General features: G+C 52.2%; 1 non-coding gene across 1 annotated transcript; it reads left to right on the top strand.

Moving 5' to 3' along the window:
- Positions 1–3,917: 3,917 nt before the first annotated feature.
- On the top strand, positions 3,918–4,045 carry LOC117200249 (small nucleolar RNA SNORA49). The gene has a single exon (XR_004481729.1). It is a non-coding gene; the product is annotated as a small nucleolar RNA SNORA49 (small nucleolar RNA).
- The last annotated feature ends 16,140 nt before the right edge of the window (positions 4,046–20,185 follow it).

Here is a 20,185-nt window from a genome sequence, read left to right on the forward strand (position 1 = left end):
TGATGTGTCCCTTCTGCTGGGCTCTATATCCTTGCATCACCCTGATGTGGGGATCCTGGGGCCAGCGTGCCTGCCATTGCTGGCTCCAGCTTCTAGCAAATGTGCCTGCCCATCTCCACTCTCATCTCAAGAAAATTGCTTTCAATTCTACAGAAGTGATTGTGGGAAAGTGCACATGAAATGAGCCAGGTCCTTAAAGCATGGTGAGACAGGCTAAGATCTTCCCTCCCTGAAAGAGCTGGGATGTGGGTGACAAGTGTTCTCATACTGCTCGCACATGCTCTGTGATTTAACGTAGGTATGAAATTTCTCCAGCTCCCTGTGGCCAGGGCTCCAACCACATGAAATTGTACAGATAAAAACTTAAGCAAAGGGCACTGAGACCTTGGCTCCCTGGCTCTGCCAGAGCCCAGCTAACACATTAAACTGCTGGAATCAATAATAAGATGCTGCAGGCACTGAAATAAAGGGGAGAAGAGGGAGAAAGATTGGGACCAGTGCAAAATGGATTCTTCTTTGAGAGTCACGTGGTTCTGCTGCTGCTGCTTGTGGCATGAAGGGGCATCAGGTAAGTCCTGCGAGGCTCCATCCAGCTGTGGAAAGGGGACTCCAGGCAACTGGCAGCATGGACAGGGCATTGGTTCCACAGAAACGCGGACAGCTGCTCTGTGGGTCTTTGACCTGCAGGGCACAGGTCACTTTTGTAAAGGAGGAAACATCAGTTAGCTCAGCTGTGTGGTGAAAGCTAAGGAGCTCCAGGCCCACGCATTGAGCACCTACTGTGTGCCTGGCCAGTGCAGCCCCCAGGGATGCAGCAGTGACAGGACAGGCAAGTCCTCTGCCCATGAACACCATCAGGATAAACAACAACTACTACTAAAATAATAATAACATCATCGTTCCTTGGTTGCCTACTATGTGCCCAGCTCCACGTGCATTTTTTTTTTCATTTAAACCTCAAAACACCCTCTGAAGTAGAATTTTACAGAAAAGAAAGCTGAGGTTCAGAGCAGTTGAGACATACCCACTATGACACACTTCGTAAAAGGAGCTTACAGATTTGAACCCAGATCTCCTCTGGCCCCAGTGCCCATGCCCGACCAAGCCGGGGGCGGCACCTCTCATTCTGTGGAACTCCTCTGGGGGCCTGGAGTCCTGAGTGCCAGTCCCGGTTAGGTGCTGTGTGGCACTGGGTGAGCCTTGAAACCTTGTATGATTGGCTAAGTCACCCCTGCCCTGGGAACACACCGGGTGATTTCTAACAGCTCATCAACTCAAGAGGAGATTTTCTAGTTACTGTTTTTGACAAGCTTACGTTTCTCTAAACCTGGCCTTTCCCATGGCTGAGATTTCAGCCCCCACATCATGCACCTTTCCTCTGACTCCTGAGCTAATAGGTCTGGCATGGAGACCTGGGGTCTCTTGGGCAGGTCCAAGGAGGGCCATAGGTGAGGGAGGGCCTGACAGGGCGCAGCAGTGATGCTAGAGGGATTCCCCTAGGCTGACACTGACAGGCACTGACCTCTGACCTGAGAGAATAAACTCTGAGCCGGTGAGGTAGGGGTGAGGGAGGAACTGAGGGAACCAGCTCCCAGGTTGGGACTTCAGGCCTCAGTGTCCTCATTTGTAAAATGGGGATAATAAATTCAAACTGGGGAGGGGTATGATAATGTGGGAAGAAACACGGAGCACCAGGCAACAAGAGAATAACAACTAATCACATACAAAGCAACCCCCATTTCCTCTGTATTACCAGCTGATTTTTCAGCAGAAATTTTACAGGCCAGAAGGGAGTGACAGGATGAAGTGCTGAAAGGAAAAAACTTACAAGCTGGAATACTCTACCTGGCGAGGTTATTATTCAGAATTGAAGGAGAAAGTTTCCCAGACAAGCAAAAGGTAAAGGAGTTCATCATTAATAAACCTATGCAAGAAATGTTAAAGGGTCTTCTTTAAGTGGAAAAGAAAAGGCCACAGCTAGAAACAAGAAAATATATAAAAGGAACACAAAGCCCCATCCTCTGCATGAAGCAGATGCTTGGAAAATGTTAGGCTCTCTTTGCTATGCTCACAGCTCCTCCCTGCAAAGATAAAGCCACTTGGAGAACCATTTGGAATTTTTTCATGCAAGGGATAGAAAACCTGATCTGAACTTACTTAAGAAAAAAAGGAATTTATTGGACGCAGTAACTGAAAAATGCACAGGGAGTTCTAGTTTCAAACTTGGCTTCATCCAGGGGGTCCACATTACCTCCCCAGGACCCGGTTTCTCTCTCTTCCATCCCGCACTTCCAGTTCTTCTGGTCTGGCTGCATCCTAGGACACACCCTCCACTGATGGAGACAAGGTGGCTGCAGCAACAACACATCTGTCCTGGGAGTCAGAAGAGTTTCTCCCTGGTAGACTCAGCTCAAGTCCTAGGGGTCGCATTGATTTCCTCCCGCATCTTTACAATTTCCTTTCTTCAACCTCCTTTGAGTTTACTTTCTCATTCTTCTTCTAGTTTCCTAAGGTACGAGCTTCAGTCATTGATCTTAGATCTTTCTGCTTTTGCATAGGTTTTCATCGCTATACATTTTCCTCTATGTACTGCGTTAGGGGCCTCCCACAAATTTTAATATGACGTGCTTACATCTACATTCAGTGCAAAATACTTACTGATTTCACTTTGATTTTTTTTCATTGACCCATGGGTTATTTAGAAATGTGCAAACTCATAGACACAGAGGACAGATTGGTGGTTCCCAGAGCCCGGGGATGGGGGTGGGGGAGTGAAACAAGTGAAGGGGGTCAAAAGGTACAAACTTCCAGTTATAAGATAAATAATTCATGGGGATGTAATGTACAGCATGGTGAATACGGTTAATCATACTATATTGCGGGACTTCCCCGGCAGTCCAGCGGTTAGGACTTTGCCTTCCAAAGCAGGGGGTGCAGGTTCAATCCCTGGTCGGGGAGCTAAGATCCCACACGCCTCACAGCCAAAAAACCAAGCACAAAGCAGAAGCAATATTATAACAAATTCAATAAAGACTTTAAAAATGGTCCATATCAAAAAAAAATCTTAAATACTGTGTTGCATATTGAAAGTTGCTAAGAAAGTAGATCTTAAGAGTTCTCATCACAGGAAAAAATTTCTGTAACTATGATGATGACAGAAGTTAACTAGACTTACTGTGGTGATCACTTTGTAATATATACAACTATCAAATCATTATGCTGTACACCTAAAACTAATACAATGTTGTATGTCGATCACACATCAACTTTTTTAAAAGAAATATGTTTTTAGTTTCCAAATATTTGGTGGGTTTTTCAGGGAACTTTCTGATTTTAGTTTCTAATTTAGTTCCATTGTGGTCAGAACATACTTTGCATAACTTAAATCTTTTTAAATTCATTGAGACTATTTTATGGCCCAGAATAAGATATGTTTTGGTAAATATTCAATGTGCACTTGAAAGTAACGTATATTCTGCTGTTGTTGGGTCGAGTGTTTTACAAATATCAATTAGGTAAAGCTAGTTAATAGTGTCATTCAAGTCTTTTATAGCTTTACAACATTTCTACTTGTTTCATCAATTATTAAGAGAGTGATATCAAAATCTCTGACTATAATTGTGGATTTGCCTATTCCTTCTTGCAGTTCTTTTAGTTTTTGCTTCATGTATTTTGAAACTCTGTTATTAGGGACATAAAAGCTTAGGATTCTTAAGTTTTCTTGGTGAATTGACCACTTTATCATCATGAAATGTCCTTCTTTTCGCCTAGTATAGTCTATGCTCTGATATCTACTTTTTTTAATGTTACTGTGGCCACTGCAGATTTATTTTGATTCGTGTTAGCATGGCATGTATTTTCCAATCCCTTTTACTTTTAAGCTATCAGTTTCTTTATATTTAAAGTGTACTTCTTGACTCCCTCAGCCTTACTCCAGGGACTTTCGCTGTAAAGTGCCTGGCATTGCTGGAGGGTACATGAACAAGCACACATCCTTCCCTAGGGAGACTGCTGTCCTGTGGGACCTACACGTGGAGCTGACAGCATAGGTCTGACGGTTTCCCTTTTGTACGTGCTGACTGGCAATACTCAAACAGGGTAGAGACATTAGCGATCAGTAAGCAAGAGATGCTGCACATGCCCGAAAGAGCCAGAATAAAATGCTAAACTCCAGCGTAATTGGAAGACAGGCCACATGTCAAAGGAAACACAAACCGAACAGTTTTGTTATGGAATAATTTCTAACTGATAAGTATCAGAACATGTCAGAGGTTTCCTGTCGTTTTTCAGGAATGCTAACTTGGGGGTATAAATAAATAAATAAATAAAGTGTACTTCTTGGGACGTCCCTGGTGGTCCAGTGATAAAGAATCCGCCTTCCAATGCAGGGAACACAGGTTCAATACCTCGCAGGGAACTAAGATCCCACTTGCCACGGGGAAACTAAGCCCACACGCCACAACTACTGAGCTCGTGTGCCTCAACAAGAGAGCCCGTGTGCCCACAAACTACAGAGCCTAAGTGCTCTGGAGCCCATGTGCCACAATTACAGAGCCCATGTGCCCTAGAGCTCACATGCAATAACTAGAGAGAGAAAACCCACATGCCACAACTAGAGAGAAGTCTGAGGGCTGCAAAGAAGACCCAACATAGCCAAAAAAATAAAGTAAATAAATAACTTAAATAAATAAATAAATAAGTGTACTTCTTGTAGGTAGCATACGGTTGAATCATGCTTGTTTATCCAATATGACAATCTCTACCTTTTGATCAAGGTGATTAGACCATTTACATTTAATGTAATTATTGATACAGTTAGGTTTAAGTCTCTTATTATGCTGTTTGTTTTCTATTTTTTCCAGCTGTTCTTTGTTCCCTCTTGTCTCTTTTTCTGCCTTCTTTTGGACTGAGTTTTTTTGTGATTCCATTTTATCTTATTTCTTGATGTATTAGATCCATCTCCTCATCACGCTTCTGGTTTGCTTTAGGGTTTATAGTATACATATTCAACTTATCAGTCTGTCTTCAAGCGATGTCACACTACATCATGTATAGTATGAGAAACTTACAACAATGTACTTTCTTTTTTCCCTTTCTGGCCTCTGTGCTATTTTTTCTCATATATTTTACCCTATGTGTGTTATGCAGCCTACAAAACATTGTCATTACTTTTGCTTTAGAACCAGTCAATTATCTTTTAAAGAGATTTAAATAATAAGAAAAAATGTCTTTTATTATTTACCCACGTCTTTACCATTTCCAAAGATCATCATTCTTTGTGTGGATCCCGATTTCCATCTGGTATGATTTTCCTTCTGCCTGAAGGACTCCCTTTAACATTTCTCATAGTGTAGGTCTGCTGGCGACAAGTGTTTCCAGAACCTGGTCCTCAGGTCTTTTGCACTCAAAAGTCCAACACCACAATTTCCTAAGGTTAACACTCTCCAAAAATTTAAAGTGAACCAACATTTGCTGTCGGTCTGAAGTGGGGGGATGGAGAGCTGGATATAAACACTACAGGACCACTAAATTTCAGTCATACAAGTTCCTCTTTACGGTTAATTCAGTAGGGGACCCTTCGAGCTGATGCTTAGGGAGTGGGAACGATGCATGTTGAGAATCTACTATGTGCCAGACACTGTGCTAAGCATGACGCATACCTTGTCAGCTTGCGAAGAGGATGAGATGAGCCCAGAACCTGGTACATATCACCCCTCAGCAAAACGTAGCTGTTAGGATGACCTTCCTCAATAATTTTAACGACGTCGTGGGACAGCCATTTTGATCCCTGAGTTACAGATGAGAAAGCAAGGCTCAGAGAATTGAACCAGTGAGGGAACTGGGATTCAAACCCAAATCTGTGTGACTCCAAAGCCTGGGCTCTATACCACCTGTTCTGTCCTCCAGGGCCAGGAGTTGGCAGGGACAGGGCAGGACTGACCTTCAGGCAATGGAGCCCATGACCAGAGGAAGCATGGGAAAAAAATGTCCAGGAAATGGGGCTGCATTGAGCCAGACCCTGCACAGGAATCCATCTGAAGGGTCCAGGCAGGGGTAAAAAGAGGCCTTGGCAACAGCAGGGGGGCGGAGGGAGCACTGAGAACAGGGTCTGGGGCTATTTGCCCAGAAACCCAAAGCACTCCACCTACCCAGATTTGTACCCCGGACACGGAGAGCTTGACAGCACTTTTAACAAATCAGTATGTTTTTGCCTCAGCTGAGCAGTATGGCCAGTACAATGTGTGCAGGCATAAGAGGCATAAAAACTAAACTCTGATTCTACAGGTTTTACCGGTCTCACCCATGGTTGCCCACGGCCCGCAACTCAGGAGTCACCCAGGGACTGGCTGTGTGCTCTCAAAACCCTGTGCTCCAATCTCCCAAACAGTTAACATCTGTTTTCTCTTTATGCCTTTTTGTTTCTTTTTTTCTCTTTTTCTCTCCTTTTTTCTCTCCCTCCTCCTCCCTTGCTGCTTGCCCTCTCTGAGCACAGGGCAATGCCATCTCAGAAGTGTTGCCTTCCTTTAATCAGGACCTAATTCCTTATCACAGAGCTCAGAGATGAAGGTTTCCAGGAAGACAAAAATAAAGCACTAGCAGTGATTAACATTTCCCTGTTCTCTGGAAGACAGGAATTATTCCAGGGTGCAGGTTTTTTTTAAAGAGCTTTAGCATGGGAGACGCTGGGAGGCCAGCCCATGGATTAGTGGATACCCCATCAAGCAAAGCAAGAATTCAAAGGAAACGAGGGTTGCCAAGCTGAGGCACAAGAGGGTGAGCCTTTAGGAAGAATTAGGGAAACTCCACGATGTAGGGGCTGGAGCCAGTCTGCCCCACCTCCAGCACACCAGGGCAGCTGGGTGTTATGGGTGCGGGAGTCAGGAGGAGGGAGGGAACAAGGGCATCTAGTCACTTCTGCCAAGTTTGCAAGACTGTTTCCAGTTGTAAACCCCTCCTAATTTTCTTTCCCTGCCACCTGCCATCACACTGTGGTAGTTAAAATAGTCTCCGTCCCAGAAGGTGATGAGAGAAGATCCCCATGGCCAGAGTGGAGGGCACATTGGGGAGAATCAGAAAATGAGGCCAAAACAGGCAGACCCAGGAGAAGCTGTTCCAGTCCTGGGGAGAAAGGATTGGGCCGGGGTGGGGGGGGGGAGGGGCGGGGGGAGGGTGGGGGTGGAGAGAAGACAGATCCCGCCAGGAGGCGGCAGATGGGGTCAGTGAGACTTGGTGACTGTGGCCATGTGGAAAAGCACTTCTGAGAAATGGGTATGAAGACACCCCTACTAAGTGGCAGGATCACATCAGAACCTGGACTGTGCTCAAAAGATGAGTTTCTGAAGGGGATATGACGGTCAGAGGTGGAGGGGGCGGGAGCTGAGGGCAGAGATGCCTGCATGTTCCAGGCCGGGTCGTCTTCCCCATCTCCCACTCATGGTTCACCCTGTCTCCTAAGGACTGACCTGCAGTCCAGGGCCCGGCCCATCAGCCCCTCCCTAGCTGGTGGCCTTATCTCTGAGCCTCAGTTTCTTCCTCTGTCAAGTGGGTTAATGCCCCCTTCCTCCCACCCTGTTGGGGCTGCAGTGAAATCATGGCAGTATAGGAAGCCGGGGGTGGCCCAGCACTGAGGTGACGGGGACCAGCATCTGTGCCCATCTGTGTGACGGGTCCCTTCCATGCCCTTAGGTAACATTGGGTTTTACCAAATCTGGGGAATTAGAGGGTCCAACACAAACTAGGACCTCAATCAATAAGAATGTCACATGAACACATCCGTTGATGGGTCTGAATTCTTGCTTTGACATTTAATAGCTGCATAACCACCGGCTAGAACATAGAGCTATTCACTCCCTGGATTCCAAGCAAAAAAATCTCAGTAAAACAGACTCAGATTCAGGGATGGGGCTGGGGACTGAATAACAGAAATATTTTTAATAACACAGTCGGGGAGACCGTCAGGTGCACGCAGACACCCAGGACCCAGCATGTTTGATTAAATTCTCTGCTGCCACTATCTTGAAATTCGTCATAACTTTAACTTGTGTTTTGTAAGTGCAGTCTGACAGGATGGTGGAGTACGTACGTGTGAGCAGAGGGTACATGCAATGCGTGTGTCCTCTGTTTTTTGCCGCCCGTTCACGTATAATGTCCATGATGCCCCCATGAGTTCAGAATTCCAGGGACGCCTGTGTGGGGCAGCTCAGCAAGACGCACTCTGAGTACAAGGCAAGAGTGTTACGTCTACGGCTGAGTACGGGGGTCCTGACAGCCCCAAGAGGCCAGGCTTCTCATTTGAACCAGGACATTCTACAAGCGCAGAAAGAACTCGGTGGTATTCTAAGAAACATAAATGGTCAGAGAACCTTTCTTTCTCACTTGTGTTACTTCCCTGCACTAACCAACCACTGAAAATTATGAACGGAGGTGAGGAAAAGATAAAACAACTCCTGGTTCCTTTCCTTTCAGCCTTTCCTTCCTCACCAGTGAGCCAAAGGTAGAGGCTGTTGGTAGCATGGACGCATACCAAGAAGTGAAATAAAAGCTGTGGAGCTGGTTTTATGTAGTTTCTACTCTTCTGGGAAGAATGAAATACACACTCAGGAATGAGCTTTGAAATACAAATTGTGTCATTTCAGTGATTCCCTATACGAATGAAATGCTCTTTATTTGCATTCAAAACTGGCATTGCACAAAATGAAGATGAACGGTAAAGTTCACACTAATAAATTCTAATTTTTCCTTACTTAGAACAACACTAACTAGGAAATAAAAAAACACCATGACAAGAGAGAGAAAGACTGCAGCAGAAAGGAAAAAGCTTTATATTTTCCAATGCTTAATGGCATTTTTTCCAGCTTTCTGAACAAGGGCCCCAAACATTCATTTTTCACTGGGCCCGCAAATGATGTAGCCAGTCCTGCAGTGAAAAGCCAGGCACCAATGCACTTCGCCTGGGCAGAGTGGCTGGGTTTCTGTTATATAACTTTTCAGCTGGTGGGATGTGCTAATTAAGCGTGGGATTTTAGGAAATGTGAGTCCTGGAGGAAGTTTCTAATTACCTTTGCCCTGAAGGTAGGGAGAAGGTAGGCGGTGGGGAGCCGTGCAGGGGAGAGGAGCCCTGGGTCCCATCAGAGGCCGAGGTGAGACTGGAAAGAAGTGAGGCGGGAGGGAGGGAGGGGGCTGGTGTCTGGGGAGCACGCACTGCCGTGTGCACCCGGCACCGTGCTTTCCGCACGCGGCTCGCTTCATACCACAGCCATCCTGGGGGATGTGAGTTCACCCCCTTTACAGATGAGGACACTGAAGTTTTGAGTCGTCAGGAGACTCATCTAAGGTCTCACAACTAGTGAGGCGCAGAACCAGGCACTGATGGAGGCAGGCAGGGTGCCAACCAAGGAGACAGAAATACATCACTCCCCGCTGGTCCCCCAGTCCCGTGGGAGACAGACGATGAGGATGCAGTGGGATCTGATGGGGAAGCACAGGTGGTGTGGAAGCAGAGGGAAACCCTAACCAGCCTGGGGTGTCAGGGGCCTCCCTGAGGAGGGGCTGTCTGCTCTGGGGCCTGAGGGTGAGCAGGGGTTAATCCTGCCAGGAGGAGGAAGAGGGGACAATTAGTTCACAGGCTTCCCTTGCTGAGCCGCTTTCATTCCCTCCCTGGGGAGGAAGCACCTTAAATTCACTGTCCTGTTGACAAAGGCCCCCCCAGACCCATGCCCCCTTCCCTGGGCTGCCCCTCCTTCTCCTCCATCTTTCCCCCTTCCCCAAAGCAAAGGCAGCCCCTGGGGTCCCAGAGCAAGGACTGCTGTGTGTTAGGGGTTGGCGGGGGGGCGGTTCACTTGACCTCTCTGAGTCTCAGTTTCCTCATCAGTGAAGTGAGGGGCTTGGACAAGGGAAGAGAGTTCACCTCCACGAGCCCTAGTGTGTGCTGGGCCCTGGCCTCCCACCCTCCCCAGAGCCCTGGGTGCCAGGACTACAGTTCAGGGGTTCCCTCTTGAGCCCTGAAGCACAAACTCTGTTCCCGCTCCACCCCCCCCCCCGCCTGACATCAGGGGTCCCCAAGCAGAACCACCATCCTCCACATCACCTGCATGGCTGCTCTAGGACCTGCTGTGGCTCCCGCTGTCGGCTGCCTCAGGCCACCAGGCCTCCCTACTCGGCAGCCTCACCACCCGCCATCCCTCCCATCTCTCCCTCCCAGGAAACTCCAGGCAAAGCGGGTCTTCACTGTTTGCACAACACCCTAACTCTACTCCCACCCTGCCAGGGCTTTGCTTCTGCCAGATCCACCCTCCTTTCCCCTCCTCCCTCTGAGGAACTCTTATTCATCCTTCAAAGCCCAGAATTCACCTCTGTGGTGAAGCCTCTTCCAGGCAGACTAATCACTCCTTCAACTGTGCCCCAGAACAGCTGGTAGAGGACATGTGCTGAGCCCATAAGAACAGCTTGTAGAGAACATATCCTGAGCCCATAACAAGTGCTCACCCGTCACCCGTGTCATCTCGCTTAATCTTCACCCCCACCCTGTGAGGCAGGATCATTATTAACGCTGCTGTACAGATGAGGAAACTGAGCTCAGAGAGGTGTGCAACTTGCCTGAGACCACACAGCCAAGAAGCAGTGGCTTTCCCACCTGTCTGCTTTGGGTGATTAACGGTGTCCCAGGTCGTCTCCCCAACTAGGTGGTGAACGACTCAAGTGAGAGTCATCCTGAGTCCTCCCTCTGTCCCCAGAACCTGAGAAAGCGGGGCCTGGCTGGGTCGATGAAGGTTTGCTCAGTGAACACATCTGCCCCTGGATTCCTGCCTCCCAGCTGTGCCCTGCAGCACCCCTCCCCCAACACCCTTCCCAGTCCGTATGTGGCCAGTGCTCTGCGGTCCCCAGAGCCAGCTCTTCAGGGAGGCCTGGGGTTCCCCAAGAAACCCCTGAGCCTCTCTCCCCAGCTGCTTGTTTGGAGGTTGGCCCCCGATGAGGTTCACGTTCCCAGGGGCCCAGGACCTGCCTCTCTCGGACCCTCCTCAGAGCCCGGGCATCACAGGAAATGCTCAACACTCAGCTGAACGGAACATGGGTCAGTGACAAGTCCCACCACTCATGTCTGGGTCCCAGTTCCCCCAATGCACACGTCACCGTGTCCCTCCTCCACGGGGCCAGGGAAAGAGCCGGGACCCCGGGGTCATCCAGGCCTGGGCTCTCATCCCCTGCTGCCACTGGTGAGCCGAGTGACCTGGGACCAGTCAGCTCACCCCTCAGGCCCCAGACTCCCCTGCAGAAAAGTGGGAGCAGCAGTGCCCATGGGGCGTGGGGGGGGGCAGTGCGAGGCTGATGGGGTTCAGAATGTGCCCCGCACCGCACACAGTAAGCCCCACCCCCATCCCCTGCAAAGGCAGCAAACTGTAATTTGCATCCATTTCAGAGCTTCCGAATGAATCCTTTATCCAGCAGCCTCCAAACACCCCCAGCCGCGCCCCTCCCTCCCAGGCCCCAGCCCAGCTTCCAGCCCACCTCAGCCCTGCTGCTCTGAACATAATTTGTGTGGTGTCTGCACACTTTACATCCATTATACAGAATAAATCTCCCAGGCTGTTTAAATTTCAACTTTTTATTCCCCCCCCCCAAAAAAAGCAATGGCTGCATTTGGCAAAGGTCACACATAAAGCACAGGATACAGGACAGGAAGAGGAGGTCAGGACTCGATCAGGGAGCAGGTGGCATTCATTAGGGAAATCACAGCTCTCCTTCCAAGGAGCACGCGCTCTTCCAGGGCTGCAAACCCAGAGAGAAGGCACTTTTCTCCCGAAGCCTCAGAAATGCGCGATGTGGGAGCTCCGAGCTGGGCGGCTGCTACCGCAATACCGTGAGCTCTGGGTGTTCAGCGCCTGCTTCCTTGGGCCCCGAGCCCCGCACAGCCCGGAGTGTTATCCTCCCTGCACGGTGGGGGCCACGCGACACTGAGAGGAAGAGACTCGCCCAGGATGGCGCAGGGCACTAAGAGTGAGGCTGGGATTGGAACCCAGGTCTGCTGGCTCTCGGGTCCCTGCTCCTCTCCGGATTCTCTGCTTCCTGGGAACGCGGGAGGATCGCGATGGGTAAGGTGAGCAGAGAAGTCAGCCCTGTCTAGGCGGACGCCCATCAGGCTTTGGGTTCCATCTTGGTACAGAAACCTTAAGTACAGGCCAAAAAAACACAGAAACAAAACACCATTGATTAATTAGTGCAGCCAACTGTGTGTTTGGCTGCAGGATGTGCGCAGAGCGCACAGAATGGATTCTGAAGTGATCCCCCTCTTCACCTCCAGGGGCAGCAGAGCCCACCTCATCTGAGACCAGCCCCATGACCCCCTCCCCACCTCCCTCCCCAGCTCTCTCTCTCCGGGTCAGAGGAGGAATGAAGGGGACGGGAAGCCAGGTCTATCTTTATCCTTGGGGTGTCTGTGCCTTTCCATAGGACGTGAGTAACAGGATGACGGCAGCCTCTGTTCACTGCAAATGCCCTAGAGGCAGAACCTTCTCCCGGCCCAGAGCACGTGGGTGCTCGCACACCCTCCTCAGAGGTGAAAGGACTTCCTGGGGCAGAGCGAGGGCAGGTGGTCTGGCCCAGGTCACCCAGCAACCCAGAGGGACAGCAGACACTCCTCCAGATGGGCTGGAGGGACCAGCCTGGAGGGACCAATGAATAAATGCTCTGAAGGGGGGCACATGACCAGATGGGAGAGTAAATCCATGCCTCACTGCTTAGGTGCATGGATCCTGTGCAGACAGTGGAGGGAGGAGGGAGCAAGATTGGATGGACCCCCGAGAGCAGACAGAGGGAAGCCTTGGGGCGGGGGAAGCAGAGGTCTTCCTCGCACTGTCTCCTTCGGTCTGGCTGTCGTGCTATGGAGGAGCTCCATCACTATCACGACCCTCAACCTGACCTCATGAGGGTAGGACACAAAGCACAGAGAGGTTAGGTAAGTTGTCACACATCACACAGCTCATGGGGGCAGAACTGAATCCCAGCCCAGACACTCGGCTCCCACAACACGCCTCGGGCTGCTTCCCCAAATCTGCCGTGGGCCTCCAGGCTTGCCAGGAGACTTGGCCTCCTTTATAAACTTAATAAAATCTAGCTCTTTATGTCAGAATAAAACCTTGCCAGATCTTTCTAAATTGCTCCAGTGTTCGGCGCTGGGTTCACCATCAAATCGTTCCATGTGCTTAGGGCTGGGTGTTGGCTGGGAGCTCTTGTCTCTTCTGATGGTTGTTTCTGACATGTTTTAGTTTGTTCAGCTTTCCTGGCCCTGCCGTGCGTTGGGGTCCAAGAAGGCCAGGCAGCTGCACTCTGTCCCCAGGCTGAGGACGAAAGGAGGGTGGGGCATCTTTGCAGGTGGGCACCTCCCCCTGCCACGGCCCCCAGCGCCCTCACTCCACCCTCCAGGACAGGGGCATCCAGGGCCCCCGTGCCCCCAGACCATGCCTGCAGCTTCCCCTCCGCAAACCCCAACTCTCCAAGAACACGTGCTGCTCCCCAAGTACTCCTGACAGGCCCGTGGCTCCCAGGTCTTTGCACAGGTTGTTGCCGCTCCCGGGAATGCCATTCCACATCTTCTTCATGTGCAGAAATCCTGCTCATACCCCAAGACACAGGCACGAATGGAGGGTGGGGAGGAGCTAACAAATTTACCCTCCTGCCATGTGCCAAGGGCGCCACGAGGGGTGAGCACCTTCAGCGAGTCCACTGCCACCTGGGCACCGATCACAGAGTGGGCTGCATTAGCCCATTTTACAGATGGAGAAACTGAGGCTCTGAGACACTGAGTAACCTATTCAAAGTCACCCAGTGGTCAGTGGCAGGGCTGGGATAACTCTGACTGGGTCAGCCGACCCACAGACCAGTCTTGCCCACCACCCCTGGCTCTGGGCATCCTCCTGACCCCGGGAAGGGCATCACTCCTTCCTTCATGTCTCCTGGAGCATTACTGAGCATCCTTTCCTCATGGTCATTCTCTGTCTGTCTGCCTCTATCCCTGACTGGTCCCTCCTCAAGGAGAGGAGCAGACTGAATTCTTCTCTTGCTCACTCTGTGGGTCGAGGACAGCCAAGTGGCCCCAACCCATTCCCATGTCCTGGTGCCCAACTCTGCCCCAGAGGGAGACAGACCCCAGGAGGATACAGCTGTACTTGCCTAGGTTAAGCCTCTGTGTTTGTGTCCAGTTCACTTTTTCTCATGTTCAGCTTCTCCTGAGGGGCTGGGGGGCTCAGGCAAGAAGGGTGGGTGAGTCACGTGGGAGCAGATTTAAGTTTAGCAGCAGCAGCCTGATGTGCCCAATAGTGGGACAGGTTCCCCTGTTTGGTGGTGAGCTCCCCATCCCTGCAAGAGTTCAAGTTATTACAGGACAATGAAGAGAGTGTTTCCTGCATTACCGGGGGGTGCTGGACTAAGGCGGCTTCCTGTGCTAAGATTCTGACTGCAGGGTGTCTATTTCAATGCCACGTTCCTCCAGATTGATTCTGTGATTCCAAGGGTTCGGTAAGTGAGGCTCCAGGTTTTCGCCAGAGTTTCCTTAATTCTGCAGCTCTCGGGCCCGTGAGTCCTCGAATGCTCCTGTGAGTCTAGAATTCTAGGATTCTGTGAAAGGGACCAGATGCTCAGGTTCTGTGATTCAAAGACTGTGTGAAAGCATCTGTGAGTCTGTGAGAGATGCTCTAATTCCAAGATCCCATGCATTGCAGATGCCATGAAAGGGGCTGACAGATCTGAAAATCCTGGGCTGGGAGAGAAGGAAGGTTCCCGGACCCTCCCCTCCCCGGTTTCAGCGTCTGCAGGGCGAGGACACTGGGAGCTCCTCTCAGCAGTAACATGCGGGGTCCCCGGGAGCCCTCATCTCCACACTCCCCCTCCTCACCTGGCTCGCCCCCCCAGGTCCCCCCATGCTGAGGGGGTGACACGGGTCCTGAAGCCCCAGGGGCAGAGCCCATGTGACCAAACATTGATGGATGTGCCCCAGATGAGCCCTTTGCTGTTCTGTCCTTGCTTTCCTGTTGCATTAATTATGAGGAACAGCCTTTGCTGAGTGGAATTTTCTGGTGTATCTTCCTCTGTATAAGCAGCTGGGGACAGGAAGCCAGGAGCCCACTTTCATTTCTGTTTTTGTTTCCTGGTCCTCTCAGCCTGCTCCACGGAGCTCTTCTCCTATGTTCACTGTTTAACCTGGGAGCTCTCAGTGGGCTCTGAGCACCGGGTGTCCTGCCAGGTTCACTCTGGCTTCTCTGGAAGGAACTGGATCCCAGGGAGGGAGACATGGGAGACAGGCAGGGAGGGGCTGGAATTCTGGAGGCTGGGTCCACAGTCGGTCCTCCAGGACGTCCCAGGGCGGCCCCCTCCCACCCACCCCGACCTCAGTGTGCAGGTGGGTGTCCTGGGCACCTGCGGCAGAGAGGGAACCCGGAGCCCAGAGCCCAGCAGACTTGGCCGTGGAAGAGAGAACCAGGGGCGGCTGGGGTTAAATCGACCGCAGCCTGGGTGCAGAGGCCTGCACGTGGGGGAGGGGGAGTCCCTCGGGGCCAGGCGGCGAGGGCACCCACCCACCTGCTCTCTGTGGTCCAGACGGCAGGAGCATCTCTGGCAGCTGCTGCCCGGGCCCCTCTGGTCAGATGTGAACAGAGGGGAGCCCGCACCCCAGGCCAAGGCAGGACAGGCCTTTGGGTCAAGGACCAGAGACCGGGCTGCCTCCATGTGGAGAGATGCTGTGAGGCCAGAGCATCATGGGACAGATCAGAACCGCGCAGCCTCATTACCCTCTGGCCTGTTTCCCACCTCACGGGGCTGAGGTGGCGGCTACAGTAACCGCACAGACAGCCGGGGTGACACAGGCAGCTGGGGTCAGGGCCAAGGGGAGAGAACCCAGGGCCTGGGGGCCTGAGGGAGGGGCTGGCCTGGGAGAGAAGGGGGAGGGGGGCGGAGGGGGGTTGTGTTCGGAGCCCCCACCCCTCACCTGTGACGGGCACTTCACACACTCCGTCTTCTGTAATCCTCACTCACAACAGCCCTGGGAGCCTCTGTTATTAGCCCCATTTTTCAGGTGAGAAAACTGAGTGTCCACAATGATATGACATGTCCAATTCACCAGCCGTTCAGTGACAGGGCCAGAATTCCCACCCAGGCCTGTCTGGCTCCACAGCAGGTGGTTTTCCTTGTGCCCCAATCAAAGCAGACATGGAATACCCAACACTGACAGGCTCCATCAGGCACAGGCGTCAGGCCCGCAGGTGTAAGCTCCAGGAAGGGCCCTGGACTGAGAGTGGGGAAACTGAAGCTCAAACCGTGGTCTGCTCACTTCCTAGATGCATGCCTTGGGCCTCCCTCAGCCTCAGTTTCCTCATCTGTAAAATGGGAGTGATGACTCTAACTGTGGGGATAGCATGAGGGTTAGAATGAGACCTGTGTGCCTGGCACACAGTGGGCCGTCAATAAACATCAGCTGAGGCAGGATCTGAGGCTGGGCTCTGAGCTCTCTGCTGGCTCCTTTCCTGGAGCTCTCTGGTTCCTAACTCTTTGTGAATCCATTCATCTGTCCATCCATCTACCCATCCACCCATCCATCCATCCATCCACCCATCCACCCATCCATCTATCCACTCATCCATCCACACATCCATCCACACATCCATCCACCCACCCATCCATCCATCCAGTTGTTCTCTTGCTGACTTACAGCATGAACCTAGAACTGCTTTGTGCAGGAGGGAGACACTATGAAGGATAAGACTGTCACTGATGCCCGAAGGCCCTTCCAGCCCCGTGAGAATGACCACAGGTCTGGTGGAGTCCCGAGGGAGCACTGCAGGAGGGAGGGGCGAAGTCACCACCAGCCTCAGCAGAGGAGGAAGGGCATCCTGGGCAGAGGCACGGCACGCGTAGAGGAAAGGAGGAACAGAAGAGCCTGGCTTATGTGAGGAAGAGCTCACTGCGGCTGGATCCCAGGTCCAGCACCCGGTGGGTGTGTCATGGGGGAGCAGGGAGAAGACACAGCCTGAAAGGAGGCAGGGCCAGACTCAGAGAAGCCTTGAATTCCAGGCCAAGAAGGTTGAACTTGAGCCCACAGGCAGTCAGGAGCCACTGAAGGTTCTTGAGCTGGGGCGTGGCAGGAAAATTCACATATCAGAAAGCACCTTCCAACAGCAGGACAGGAGTGAGGGGACCAGCTGGGAGGCTGGTGCGTCTCCTGGGCCCAGTACTTTAGGGCCTTCCTCTCACAGAGGGTTTCCTGGCACACAGGGACCACGGGTTGGATGACTAGGGTGCAAATAGCAGGGCGGATGGGCTGAGCAGTGGTTCAGGGTCAGTTCAACCCAGAGCCCAGTGCGTGACCCAACCCACAAACGCACAGCTCACACAGCCCCACAAGGTCCAAGGGACTCCTGGAGTCCGCGCCTCCCCCAGTTCCCACCCTGCCCAACGGCCTCATCACCAAGGGGACTGTTCCAGCCCCTCCCCCTCCCCGTCCTTCTCAGCAGGTGCGCTCACTCCTCTGCCCAGAGAAACCCCAAGCCTCAAAACAGAAACTCCCTAGATTTCCTGACACCAAACATACAAAGCCCCTGGCACCCACAGCGCCCTCCTCCTCCTTCTCCTGGAGATGGAGATGGTCCCCTCCCTCTGCCTGGGCTCAGACGTGCTGTCAGGCCCCTCCCACCCGCCTCCTCAATCTGTCCAGGGGAAGAGGGAGGGCAGCTTTAATCTCTTTGTCTATCTGTCTGTCTGTCTGTCTATCTATCTATATTTATGTCTCTCTAGCTCTATCGGCTCCTTCCCTCACACCTGATTCATATTTGGTTATATTCAAGTCTCTCTCTCCTTATAACAAACAGCAAACAAACCCGAACCCCATGTCCCTGCCAGCTGTGTCCCTCTCTTTCCCCTCACAACCTAAATTCCTGAACCAGTCGTCCACACTGGTTGTCTCCCTGCCACACTCCTGTGCCCACCACAGACCCCACGTGGCCCCTGTGACACTGCTCTTGTTGAGGCCACTCTGACCTCCATGCTGGTTCAGCCAGTAGTCACCTCCAGCCTGCAGCCACCACCACGTGACTGGCTTCTTCCCACTCTCAGCCCTGTGCATAACCACACAGAGGCCAGAGGGACCTTCGGACTCAAATCTGCTTGGGTCCCTCCCCTGCTCACACCCTGCATAGCAATGCCGTGCTCAGGATAACATCCCAACTCCCTGGCCTAGCTCTGCTGCCCCCACCACCATTTACTGGATGGATGGATAGATGGATGACGGATGAGTGTGGTGGACAGATGACTGGATAGTTGGATGGATAGATGGATGGGAATGGCTGGATAGGTGGATGATAAATGGATGGATGGATAGAGGATACATGGATGGAGGATGAATAGAGGCTGGATGGGTGATGGATGGTGGCTACATGAGCGTGTCAAGGACAACACATCCAACACTCAGAGCTGGTTCAGAACCCCCCAGATTGCACCAAACTATCCTTGCGTGACCAGCAGATCCTCACCCGATGAGAAGAAAAAATCTCACGCAGGATGAAGCCATACTGTTCCGGGAACTTCACCTGCCTTTTTCGCTGCTCCTCGCAGCCACACCCCTGTGAGGTGGGTCTCTTGAGCTCAGTCTACAATCAAAGATATGGTGGCTCCAAGTGGCTCCATCACTTCCCTGGTGGGCGGCCGAGCTACCCAGGCGGCCTGGCCCAGAGCGGTGAATGCGAGGAGGGCGCCCCTGGGGCTGCGCCCATGGGGTTGTGCTGAAGATTGGGTGACAGCTCTCTTCCTGGCTGAAAGCCACCGGGTCACCTCACCCAGAATAAGCTCCGATGCTCACGGTGACACTAATACTAATAATGATACCACCGTCCGTTGCTGCCGCATCTCCGGGCCAGCCCTCCACCCGCTTCACCTGCTTCAACCCCCGCCACTGACCCGCGAGCCCTTGCTACTGCTCATCCCACGTTACAGAGGAGGAAACTGAGGCTCACGCGGTGCAGTGAGCTGCCCAAGGTCCCCCGTCCCACCACCGGCAGAGCCAGGCTGGACCCCAGGGATCTCGCTCAGGCCCGTGGGCCCCCTCAGTGCCTCCCGAGCTCCAGTAGCTTCTCTGACCCTCCTGTGCATTCGCCGCCTCCACCCTCCACCTGCCTGATATTGATTTTGATTCAATCAGTCCCTTTAAATTGACTTGAAATGACCTCCCTTTTTCAAGTTGTCTCACCCTGAGCAATAACGTCCATGAAATCAAGGGTTTAATGAATTAATTGCATGTGAGTATTTTTTCTGATACCCATTAAAATAAATACATGACTGGTAAGATATAAAATACTAATGTTTGTCCATGCAGCACCCGCAGTCACCTCTCAGACCCCCACTCCCTGGGAGACCCCAGGGCTGCTGCTGGAGAGGCCAGGAGGAGGGGGAGAAGGTGGCATCTGGGCAGTGGACGTGGCCTGGCCGCTCCCAGCCCAGCCCGGCCCAGGGCAGCGGCCGTTTCTTTCTCCTGGGGAGGCCCCACCCTCAGCTGCCGCCCCAGGCTGGGTCTTGGAAAGGGAAACACCGTGGCAGCTGGATGGGGCCCACTGACCACAAGACCCAGGAGGAAGGACCCTGGGGGAAGGGACCAAAAGGCCATGATGGCCTTAGCGGCCCTTTAGAATAAGATGCATGCGGGACGCTCATCACACCCCTCCTTCCTCCCAAAGGAAGCCCCAGGCACCGAGATCAGAATTCCCCGCCCTGCACCACCGCAGGGAGAGAAGCCTGGAGGTGCTTCTGTTCCTGAGCAAAGGGTCCTGCCAGAAATGAAGACAGGAAACGACAAAGGAAACTCTGACAGCAAGAAAAGGGAACAGAACCTTCCAGAAAGGCAGCCACATCCCCAAGCAGCTGCAGCAAACATGGTGGGGTGGGGAACGGGCAGAAGAGCTTCCAGGCTGGAGCTGGGGCTACAGGGATGGGAAAAGTGTGCTGAGATGGGGTGTCTGCTCTGGGCCCATGAGAGGGGATGTGGTCGAACTGAAGGAAGTCCAGATGTAGCACTAGCGGGGGCGGGGACCCCAATTCAACTGCCCCAAAGAGTTTGTTGGGGAAGGAAGGTTTTCCGCTGGGAAAGAGAAGCATCAGGGGCCACGTGGGGCAGACAGGCCTGAGTTCAAGTCCCAGCTGGGTGCTGGGTGTG

The sequence above is a fragment of the Orcinus orca genome, chromosome 1, assembly GCF_937001465.1.
Source record: "Orcinus orca chromosome 1, mOrcOrc1.1, whole genome shotgun sequence".
Taxonomy (NCBI): Eukaryota; Metazoa; Chordata; class Mammalia; order Artiodactyla; family Delphinidae; genus Orcinus; species Orcinus orca.